General features: G+C 51.6%; 1 protein-coding gene across 1 annotated transcript in view; it reads left to right on the top strand.

Moving 5' to 3' along the window:
- Nucleotides 1-2,722: 2,722 nt before the first annotated feature.
- The window catches only part of DUSP8 (dual specificity phosphatase 8), a 177,509-nt gene continuing 169,496 nt past the window's right edge, over nucleotides 2,723-10,735 (top strand). Inside the window, exon 1 of the mRNA XM_082057540.1 lies at nucleotides 2,723-2,857. The gene's annotated coding sequence lies outside the window, so the exon portion shown is untranslated. The remainder of the gene's footprint in view (nucleotides 2,858-10,735) is intronic.

The raw sequence follows: 10,735 nt of genomic DNA, 5'->3' as shown, positions 1-10,735 counted from the left end.
GGGGGGGGGATTGGCAGCCCCGGGACTGAGACAATAGATTCACATCTGGCAGATAGGAGCTTAGAGCATGAGGCTGCTTTGTTCTGCCTGTCTGACCATAACAGCATTGCCCTGCTCTCCCTGCTTAATTTCCCCTGGGGAAAATAGGGATGCTGCTTGCCTGGTCAAGAGTGGACCGGGTGTGCTTGCCGCGCTGCACTTGCTCAGGCTGGCTGCCTTCCTCCATGTAGCCAGGCTCATGGGTCCGCACCCGAATGCCAGAATTTCAGGTTGAACAGGGTTGGGATCAAAACAGGGTTAGCTCCCAGGTTTGGGAGGCAGGTGAGGTTTTGCAAGTCTCTAACACTGCCTGCTCCTGCCCCCTGTGATCCTGGGAGCAGTTTAACAGCAGTGAATCATATGTTTTGGTTTCTCCCCGCCAGGAGTTCGGTTACAACGCCTTGCACAGAAGCAGTGAGCGTGGGAAGGATACATGGCTTGAGAGCTGGAGCCTCTCTTGGCAGCTGTGAAAACCATGGTCCCACTGGTCCCTGACCCCACTGGAGCATCTCTTCCCATTTGCTGCCATTAGAGATTTTGTATGGCTCATATCTCCTGTGTCCTCATCACTAAGAGATGCACTAGGACATCCTTGAGGTTGCTGAGGAGAGGCTGCCAGAGATGAAGGCTCAAGAGGGAGGTCAGCTCAGCCTCTTGCTAGAAAGAACAGTCCAAGGCAGGTGTCTGGCAGCCCCTTGGGACACCCCATCCTCTGCCTCTTCTTCACCATCTCCCCATTCGTTACCTCCTCCCAGCTTGGCATCCTTCTCACATCTCCTTCCTCGTACTCCTCCCTTGCATCATGCCACTGACCGGCTGGGAGCGATCTTCCTGACAGCCGATCTGGGTGCTCATCTAGGTGCAGTTTGCCAGGCCTAGGGTTGAAAACATTTATTTTAACTGGGATTTTGAAAGAAACTATTGAAATCTTCTTCCTTCTGCAGGCTTTGAGAGTTCATGGCTTTCTGCCTAGATAATAGTTTTTATGAGGAAGTTTTGGGTCTTTCAAACTCATTCCTTTCCCCCTCCCCCCCTTTTTTTTTTCTTATTTTACCCCTGAAAAAAGAGATGTGTCGGGTGATGGAGAAAACAGCCTGAAGCTGAAGCAGGAGAAGACTTTCTTGGTTTTTCCTTGGCCAGGGTGCTCCACACAGCTGTGAGGACAGAGCTGATCAGGAAAACCAGTGGGAAAGGCAGAATGGAAGAATGACTCCAGCTTTGTTCCAGCCATGCTGGACCTGCTTCTGCTCCCACTTCCCCCAGGGCCAAGTACTCCAGAGACGCTAGAGGAGGGAGCACCCATCCTACCCCAGTATCTTGCCACTGATTACAGTCGCTGGGCTGAAATCCATGCTGTTTAGGTAGACTAGCGCTCATTTTGCAAAAGTTTCCATGCTGACAGCTTTGGATGAGGCAATTTTCTGGGGTGGGAGAAGGGTATGAACTCAGTACTGCTTATACCATGGGGAGACTGAGATTTTTTAGCATCCCAGGGTTTTAGACCTTTGGTGCTTTACATGGAATGACCTTTCTGAGAAAGTTTTTACCGCCAGTGACCATGGCAGATCAACACCCTTCTTTAGCGAGTTGCCAGCTGCATGTCCAGAGAAATGAGAGTTAATTTAAAAACATCCGGCATCTGTATTGGCAGCAGGGAGGAAGGTTCCCTTGATATCCTAAGCACCAGCAAAACCTAAGCTTCTAAACCCTAATCCCTCTCTAAGCTGGAGCTGCCAGGCCAGGGCCAAGGACAGATAAAAGAGCCTGCTGCACTAGCCAAGCCAGCCATGTGACTCTTTGGTGCCACCACAGTGGAATGGTGGTGAGCCCACCCCATCCAGCCAGGAGCCAACCCATGGACTGAGGTCCCCCTGAGCCCCCCAGCTTTTGGGCCACTCTTTTCAATGTTGTCCGTGCTGCATTTACGTCTGTTCTTCCCCAGCTTGGGCACTTCAGAGCAAGCAAGTCCTGTGGGGCCGTCCTGGTAGCCACCCCACTGCTCCAAGTTCAGCATCAGGGTATTTGAGGTTGGTAGACCCAGCCCGTGAACTGCAGGCAGGGTTCACTGACAGGCAGGAGGGCTGGCCGTGTCTGCAGGAGAACTCCAGGCTCAGCGTTGTCCACATCAGGCCACAAGGGTAGCTCGGGAACCATCTAGGAACCAAAGCCTATTTTTTGCCATGGCACCATGGCATAGGAATTCTCCGCCGGGGACCTCAGCTGCCAGGGCAGTCACCCCCAAAAAAGCCCTTTGCTGCTCAGGCCACTCTCTCCGCGGGGTAACCCATCTCCTTGCGAGGGGGCATCACCTAAAAGCACCAGCCGTGGGACCCAATACTCAGCCTAGCAGGCGGGCCGGGCCGGGCCGGGCCGGGACTGCCCGGGCTGCGCGCAGGCAGCGCGGGCCCCGGAGGGGCGGGCAGCGGCGCAGCGCGGAGCTCCACACGGCCGAGCCGCGGAGGAGAGCGCAGCGCTCACCCCCTCCGCGCCGCTCCGCGTCCGCGGGGCTGACGTCACCCTGTCCCTGCGCCGCCCGCGCTGATTGGCTGCGGGTGACGTCAACGCTGTCTTCCCCCCCCCTTCTCTTTTTTTTTTTCTTTTTTTTTTCCTCCCCCCCACCCCGTTCCCGAGGCATGACCTCATCGCCGGCGCATTCTCGGCGGTGCGCGGAGCGGCGCGGAGCGGCGCGGAGCGGCGCGGAGCGGCGCGGAGCGGGTCACCCCCTCCCGCCGCGGCATGCGGGCCCTGCGGCGCCGGCAGCGGCCGCGCCAGCGGACAGCCCGCGGAGCGGCGCGGCCGTCCGCGCCCGCCGCGCCGGGTCAGTGCATCCCCTTATAGATGTCTATAAGTGCCGGGTCGGTGCGCCCCGAGGAGGGGGGACAAGCGGGGAGGGGGGCGGTGCGGTGCGGTGCAGCGCGGTGCGGTGCAGCGTGCCCGCATGTGCGGAACGGTGCCGGCATCGCTCCCAGCGCCGGTGGACAGCGCGAAAATATATACCTATATCTGTATGCGTGTATGTAGATACAGGGCTTTGGGTTTTTAAAGGGGGGTGGAATTATTCTCGTGCAAGGAAAAAAAGGGGGTGCTGCGCTGGGGCTGGGGACGAAGCAGCCCTGCAGCGGGCTGCGCCGCGGGGATAGGGCGGGGGGGCTGGCGCTCCGCGGCCGCGCAGGTCGGGGGCGCTGCGCTTGTTTTCGGGGCAGGAATTGAAAATCCCACCCTGCCTTCGCGGTGCGCGTTTGCCGGGCGGTGGCGGTGCAGGTGAGGAGGGGGTTTGGGAAGCACCGGGGAATGCCCGCTGTCCTGCCGGACCTGGGGTCGCGTATGGAGGGGTTTTCTCTTGGCGGCTGAGGGCTGGTGTTTGAGGAACCGGTGTTAAGAGCGCTGTGGTTTTTCTGATGATGAAAGAGGTTGGAGTGTCGCCCTGTGTCCTTGGCGTTTAAATGAAGCCGGCATGTGTTCAGCAGCGGGGGTTTTCATGCAACACTTCACTGCTGCAGCTCCAAAGGCACTGCTAGCGATTAATGAGTTAAGCTGCCCGTTTAAAATAATCCCCTCCACCTCCCCTAATGTGCATAGACAGATTGATCACCCTCCCCAATTATTATATAGCAAAAAATGTTGTTTTCTGTGTTCAGCGTTGGCTGTTTTTGAAGATTCCTGGTTATTTCCTTTATTGATAAATAAGTTCCTTCTCTTTCCTGCTCCCCCCTCCCTTTTCTCCTCCCCCAGATTTAAATTCCTGAGCAACAGCAAAAGCTGATGTCAGTGCTTCAGCTTGCATTGGGGGAGCTCTGTGCACAGGTCAGTAATTTGCGGTTTCGTTAGAAGGAAGGACGCAGTGCAGTGCTGTTAAGGATATTTGGATTTTTCTAGGCACAGATACGTTTATGCTTCGTATTGCGGTAGTTATCAACAGCTCCCTGGTGAGAGCTAGACGCTGTATAAGCATGTGTGGATGAGACCGTCCCTGTCCCAAGCAGCTAGTGATGACAAATGCATTGGAAATAGTTGCTGGAGGCTTCCATCTCCCTCTAATTTAGGTTATAATGGCAGGTCTCTCCCAGGAGATGGTCAGTATATCCAAGGAGCCCTGAGCAGGCAGGACTGAGGATTGCACCTGGCAGTCTAGGGGCAATGTTAACCTTGAAAGCAGCAGCTTGCCCGTGGAGCAACATTTAATGTTCGCTTGCATTGTCTCATCCTCCTGCGCTAAGGCGAAAGGCTCGGGGGCACAGCTGCCTACGCGCCCAAACGTGGCTGCAGAGAGCTTTGTTTTTGGAATGACTCTGTGCGCGGGAATTGGCGTTGCCCCTGTCAGATGGGGTTTTCTCGTGCTGTTGAAGGGCGTCTGTGCCGGGAGGACTCTCTCTGCAGAAGAGGTTTGTTGGGGTTTTGGGTCTGGCTGGGGGTTCCTGTGCTTGCTTTGGTTTTGCTTGTAATGGTTCCCAAAATGAAATAAGCTGCAGCACTGGGAAAACCTTCCTGGCCATAGCTGGAGATATTTGGGATTTTAAAATGCCTGCAAGGGCTTTGCAGGTGTCTTGTCTCCATTTTTGCCTGGCACAGCCAGGCTGGAAGAGCCTGGCTATGTAGAACTGTCCAAATGGCTGGGACCAGGGAGGACGGTTGGGCGCATGAGCAGCAGATGGATGGCCGAATACCTCTTTTCAATGGCAGCAGGCAGAAATTCCTGCCCTCAGCCCATCGGCAACACACTCAAGCAGCACAAACCAGGGGCTGGAGGGTCTCTGAGCCAAGATGGCAGTATCTCACACCAAAAGGCTTTAAACCTATCAGATTTGCCCCCATGGCTTTCCATAGTCCCAGCCTTGATGTAAGGGAAGGAAAACTTGGATCTAGCATTGCTGTTTAAAATCTAGTCTTAGCTATGCTTGGGAGAGCTGAGCAATGTGGCCAGAGTTCTTAGGAGCTTTTACTGGGGGCTCTGCATGGATATTATTCTTGGAAATACTGCACTGTGTTTGCCTGCGGAGCGTGTTTTTGTTGGGTGCCAGGCACTCTGCTGAGAAAGCCACTGAGGTGCCTGCCTTTGGAGAGCTTAAATTGACCCAAAACTAAATGCAATGCCACTATTACTGCCAAAACACCCCCGGTGGCTGGGCAGGACTTTGCAGCAGTGTCTGTCCCATTCCGCCAAACTGGATCTTGGGTCGTGGGAGAAAACTAGCTTCTCCCCCTGCAGCCACATCCCCAAAAAAAGACCTCCCCAAAGGCTGGAAACACATTATGCCTCTGGATTTCTGAAATGACTTCTCTTGGCATTAATCTGAGTAAGTACCCACTGCATCCATACCCCTTACCTCTGCAACAGCTGCTTTAATCTACGTAACAGATAGAAAGTGTGCTATAGGTGTTTTTCCTCTTTGGATTTGCTTTGTTGCTTTTAAGTGAGGCTGTTGTTAGCAATCAGAGGTTAGTTTCTCCGGTGCACAGCTTGGCTCACAAAGCCCTGGGCACAGGCAGGTATGGAGCATGTTAACACTATCAGGGATGGAAAGAGGAAAAGGAGGTGCTCCAGTGGTTGGCAGCTTTGATTTGTAGTGTGGGCTCATATGACACTGCTGTCATACTGAAACAGTTCTGGCAATCTGAATATTGTAGAGTAGGAGGTGATAAAGAGGAGTTTGTGGATGCTAACTCCTGTCTACCTGATAGAGGAGCTCAGAGGTTGCATTAGGAGATTTTGTAGACCTTTTTGCTCTCCACTGTGGCAGTGTTAAGGGGGAGGTGGGTGCAGAAACACCTGGGTGCTCCCAGTCCTCCAAGCACAGCCAAATCAGTCTCACCTTACTTTTTTCCTTGTTGCTATGCAGGAGAAACTCCTGCAGCCAGAGCGGCAGTGCCATCATTCTGTGGGGAAAGCTTCAATGCTCTCCTCTCCATCCCCATGCCCTCTGGGTTTCAAAACCTGTTTTTCAAGCTTTACATTTCTTCTCTGAAGATACACCTGTCCCACCTGATGCCGAGTGGGAAGGAGACACCTGACGTAATTATAGGCAGGCTTTGAGAAGGGAGGTGAGTGGCCTGGGAGCATTCACCAGATAAGAAGCTCAACCAGCTCTCTCCTCAAGATTTTGTCAAGCATGCTCAAGAGACCTGGGCATACTTAGTGTACAGGGTTGTAACACAGCCAAGGGAATGTGAGTGGGGTAAAAACTGATCATGCCAAGATACTCTGCACTAATGGTGTCAGGGGCTGCTCTCAAAGCCAGGCAGAGCTTGTGGCATGATTAGTGGCAGCAGAGGTTCTCATGGGGGCAGCAGATGGTGTATGGCACCCCAGCAACAGCCTCATGGCTTTTCCTGCTCCTCAGATGGAGGGGGAGACCATGGCATGTGTCACATCCCTAGTGGGTCAGCAGCTGAGACCATGGTGGAACATACCAAGCTCTGGCCACAGCAGGTGCCTCGATTGCCCTGTCTCCTCTTCAGCTTGAGGTCATGGAAAGAAAAACAAGGCTGTATTTCTTCCTCTTCCAAGAGATGTTTGTAGACTTTCTACCCCAAGCCTTTGGGTCAATGCACTCCTTTGGCTCTCAACCTTCTCCACTTTGAGCAAGGAGAGTAAGGCTGAGGGAAGGCTATGTTGGGGGGCTGTGCTCGGTGCAGAGCCCTGCCCAGCATACACTGCAGACTGCCATAATTCCTGTAGGATGGCTTGTTCCATCTCTCTGCAGTTTGACTCTTCCTCTGACCCAGCTGGACAAGGTAATCTAGGTTGGTGTTCAGGGGTTTTCTTCCTTTGCTTTGCCCAGAGATTCTCTAGGGTTTTTGCTGCTCTGGACCTCTAATTTCCAAAAGTGACAGGTAGTGCTTGTTTGCATGGTGCCTTGGAAGGATCAGTATTTCAGAAGATAGGTGGGGTGGTAGCCCAGGCTGGGATCAGAGGAGAACCTGGAGGTGCTCACTGGAGACTGGTCCAGTACATGAAGAGTCTCGTAGCAAAACCAGGGAGCAATAACAGCACAGAAATGCAGAGACTGGTTGCACAAAGATGAAATAAGTGATGCATTTTGCACTTACTGAAATTAAGTGCAACAGAGCAACCTATCCAGGGCTGGAAATCCTTCCTTGATTACTTCTTTTGTTCCCACTCCTGCCTTTTTCCATGTTGTTTGCTGTGCGTGGAATGCCCGCACAGTTCCTGTTTTCCCACCCCGATGTGTGCGTGCATGACTTGTCTGCCTAGGCTGTACCTGTTTTAAACCAAGCCTTCAAGTCTCTTGAGGCAGAGACCTTGTGTTCTTCAAGGATTTCTCCAGGGCCCTTCAGGGTGCTCTAGAAATTTGCAGAAGAGGCTCTGTGTGTAGCATTTCTGCATGCTGAGTTATAGGAAACATAATTTCTAAGCCTGCTGATGACTGAGAACAAGTCATTTGGTCACCAGAAGAGGGACAAGACAACCTATTCTGGTGTTAATACTAGCTCTCCTTTGAAGGAGAGAGGCGTTGGACCAGATGAGCTCCTGAGGTCACTTTCAACCTGAATTATTCCATGACTACTCCATAAATACCCACCATCATGCTTCTCCCAGGCTTTTGTAAAGTACCTGTTATTAGGCAGTGATGGTGAGGGGACATGAAATGAGGTGGGCCACTGCTTTGATCCTGTATGGAGATTCCAATGACAGCATGACCCTGGCATCCTCACCTCCGCAGCACGCATCCTCCAGCCTTGCTAATGATGCAATGCGTCTTTCCGGTTCATCTCTGCCGATCCGTGTTACTCATCCGGCATGTAGGTAGCACCCACATCCACAGCTTTTCATCTCACCTTTTTTTCTTCTTTTTAATAGGGGATTTAGTTCCTTGAGGAGCGCTGCTGTCCAAAGCTTGCACGTGGTAATTCAGCTGATGTAGCAGAAGTTCTGGTAGAAATTTCAGTGCATTTGTTGCATGACTGAAGTGTGGGGTTTTTTTATCAAGCAAGTCAAGCCCTTCCCTCACATTAAACCTGTATCTGCTTAAATCACAGACCTCCCATTGAAATCCAGCCCTTCTTGAGTAACGCCAGGCAATCTTTGCTCCATACAAAGGGGGTTCATCTGTCTCCGGGGCATGATGCTGAAAAGAAGCAACCGAGAAGTATCTACAGCATCCAGTTGTTTTTGCATTGACTCTAACAACCCTCATGTCCAAGCTTGCGATGGCAGCCTGGTTCTCCTTGAGCCGTAGCTTGAGTGGAGTTATTCATGCCATCTTCATCTGCCTTGGCCGGCAGCCGTGTGTGGCAAGAGGACAGGTGCAGCCTGAGCCTCGCTTGGCACTTGAGGCTGTTGAGTAGAAGGCTGGTGCAGAGAAGGTGCCAGCACTGCTGACTTGTGGGCTAGCCTGTGAAAAAACATGTTAACTGCTTTGCTGCTGTCAGTGGACCTTGCAGAGATGTCCCCAGCAGCTGTACTAGCTCAGCAGAGCTGAGACCCAGAAGCCAAGCAAGCCTGGAGATCTCCTTGACACCTCATCTGCTGCTCACCTCAGGTTTGGCTCTTCTGGTGGAAAGTCAGAAGGACACAGCAGGGCAGGGAGGTGACCTACAGGGACAAGCCTCCAGCTGAAACTGAGCGCTGGGGCTCTCTGAATTATCCTGTGGCGTGGTGAAGGGACAAAATGCCTCTCACACACCAAGGGAAGTTGACTGCTGCAAAAAATGGGAATGCAAATCTCTGACTGGGCAGAATCGCCCCAGACACATCCTTTTGTAAAGCACTTGCATTGTACCATTAAAAATAGATCGGTGCGTTCTCCGCTTGCTTGGTAAATGCTGATGCCTGTAATTCTGTGTCATCCTCACAATCCCTTCTGCTTTGAGCTTGGCTGCCTCTTTGTCTGGCACCTGAGCAAGGTTCATTCAGCAGTAACTGATATAAAGATAAGTGTGAGTTCTATTGGAGTCTAGCAGGATGGGCAGGAAGGTGAGGAGGACTGAACTGATCTTAGCTGGGAGGTCAACCAACAACCCTAAAGGAGCAAGGCTTGGTGTGATCACCCATGCTTTCTATTGCATGGTCAGAAGCAGAGATGAGTGAGACTTGCTGGTGTGGAAATAAGCTGATGTTGAAGATCTGGGTGGATGTCATTATTTATCTCTGGTTTGGTCTTGGTTGTATTTTTGGCTTTTTTTTTCGTTTTGGGTTTGTGTGTGTGTTTTGTTGTTGTTTTGGTTTTGTTTTTGGCTTTTTTTTTTTTAACTAGGGTAACAAAATTATATACCATGCTTCAACGTCTGCCTGGAGTTGGCAAGGGGAATATTGCTGCTCATTTCCCCCAGTGAGTAAATTAATCTAGTTTGCCACCCACAATGATGATCCGGATTAAGAGAGAGGGCCTGTGTTACAAAATGCTGCAACACCCAGCTCTCAGTGAAGAGGCTAGTCTGTAGGATTTCATACATGAAGAACTATGGCATCTGACCAGCAAGCTGTGGCTTGGCGAGGTCAATGGGCATGTGATTGTCTGAGGTGGTGAGGATGGAGGAAGACCTGCAAAACACTTTGTTTGACCCCCCTGTCACCTTGGATTAACAGAACAAAATGAGCTGGTAATGAATCACAGCCCCCAAGGGAAAAGGAAAGAGTGGAGTGGGAACGTCAGCTTGGGCTTTGCCTATCTTGTGTGTTTTTTCTAGATAAAGGTAATCCTTCGAAACCAGGAGTTGGTGCCTCCTCTTTGGGGCTCTGGTAAGAGGTAAAGCTTGAGCTGACAGGTGCTAATTCATCCCAAATCTGTTAGCAATTTGACTATTGTGTGCATATAGGAAATTCAGCAAGCCTTGAACCAGGTCAGGAAAGTCTTGCAAAACACATTTACTGCTCTGAGGAATGTCTCATTCCATGGAAAACCAGTGTAGCCCCTTGCATTTGAGTTGAATTCTGGGTCTGCTAAGGAGGACCACAGTTTCAATGGGTGTAGGGTGGTGTAACTGTGGACTTTGGCCTCTGCTGGCTGGAAACCTGTGCTGCGATCTCCACCTGCAGCTCAGTTTGCACTGGTTATTGTCAGAAACTGCGTAAAACATGCCAGGAAGCAGTGACATCATTTTTCTTCAGTGAGACCAAGGGTCTTACTTGTCATTTAAACGTGGAGGACTAATGGCACTGTGCTGAGCAGGTGCCAGCAGATGGCCCCCATGTTTGCTAGGTGCTTGGTTCACCAGCCTTGGCCTCACCTGTGACTGTATTTGGTGCTCTGCTGAGATGGACAAGCTCAGGTCACTTGCAGTTATCCTGAAGAAGTGAAATGCTGCTGTGTTTATTGGTAGCCTTGAAGAACCACAGCGTAATCCTGTGATTTCTTTCACTTAGTGTGAAGGTGGTATGGGAAAATGGTCCACAAACTTTTTCTCCAGGAGACTGCAAATGAGCCCAGCAGGTATTTATGGTGTCTGGTGTCCTAGGATGGGACAGCCCTGCAGAAATATCTAGCTGCATACTTTTCTGGGCTGCCTCTGTCTGTTCTTGTTGCAAAAAGGCAAACAAGCTACTGGAGATCACCAAGATAAGTCTACTGTGCTCATGGGGTCATGCAGCAAATTATGGGGATAGCAGACAATGGGCAGCAGGGGCCCTTGAAGCATCAGACTAGATTTCCCTTCTCCAGTGTGACATGTCCTCTGAGATGTGTGCCAAGCTGCTCAAAGCACAAAGTGCTTTCAGCTCTGAGATGAGAGCGTGGCC

Source organism: Streptopelia decaocto, assembly GCF_964273445.1.
Source record: "Streptopelia decaocto genome assembly, chromosome: 7".
Taxonomy (NCBI): Eukaryota; Metazoa; Chordata; class Aves; order Columbiformes; family Columbidae; genus Streptopelia; species Streptopelia decaocto.
The sequence above is the reverse complement of the archived record's forward strand: the minus strand, read 5'-3'. Positions and strand labels throughout refer to the sequence as shown.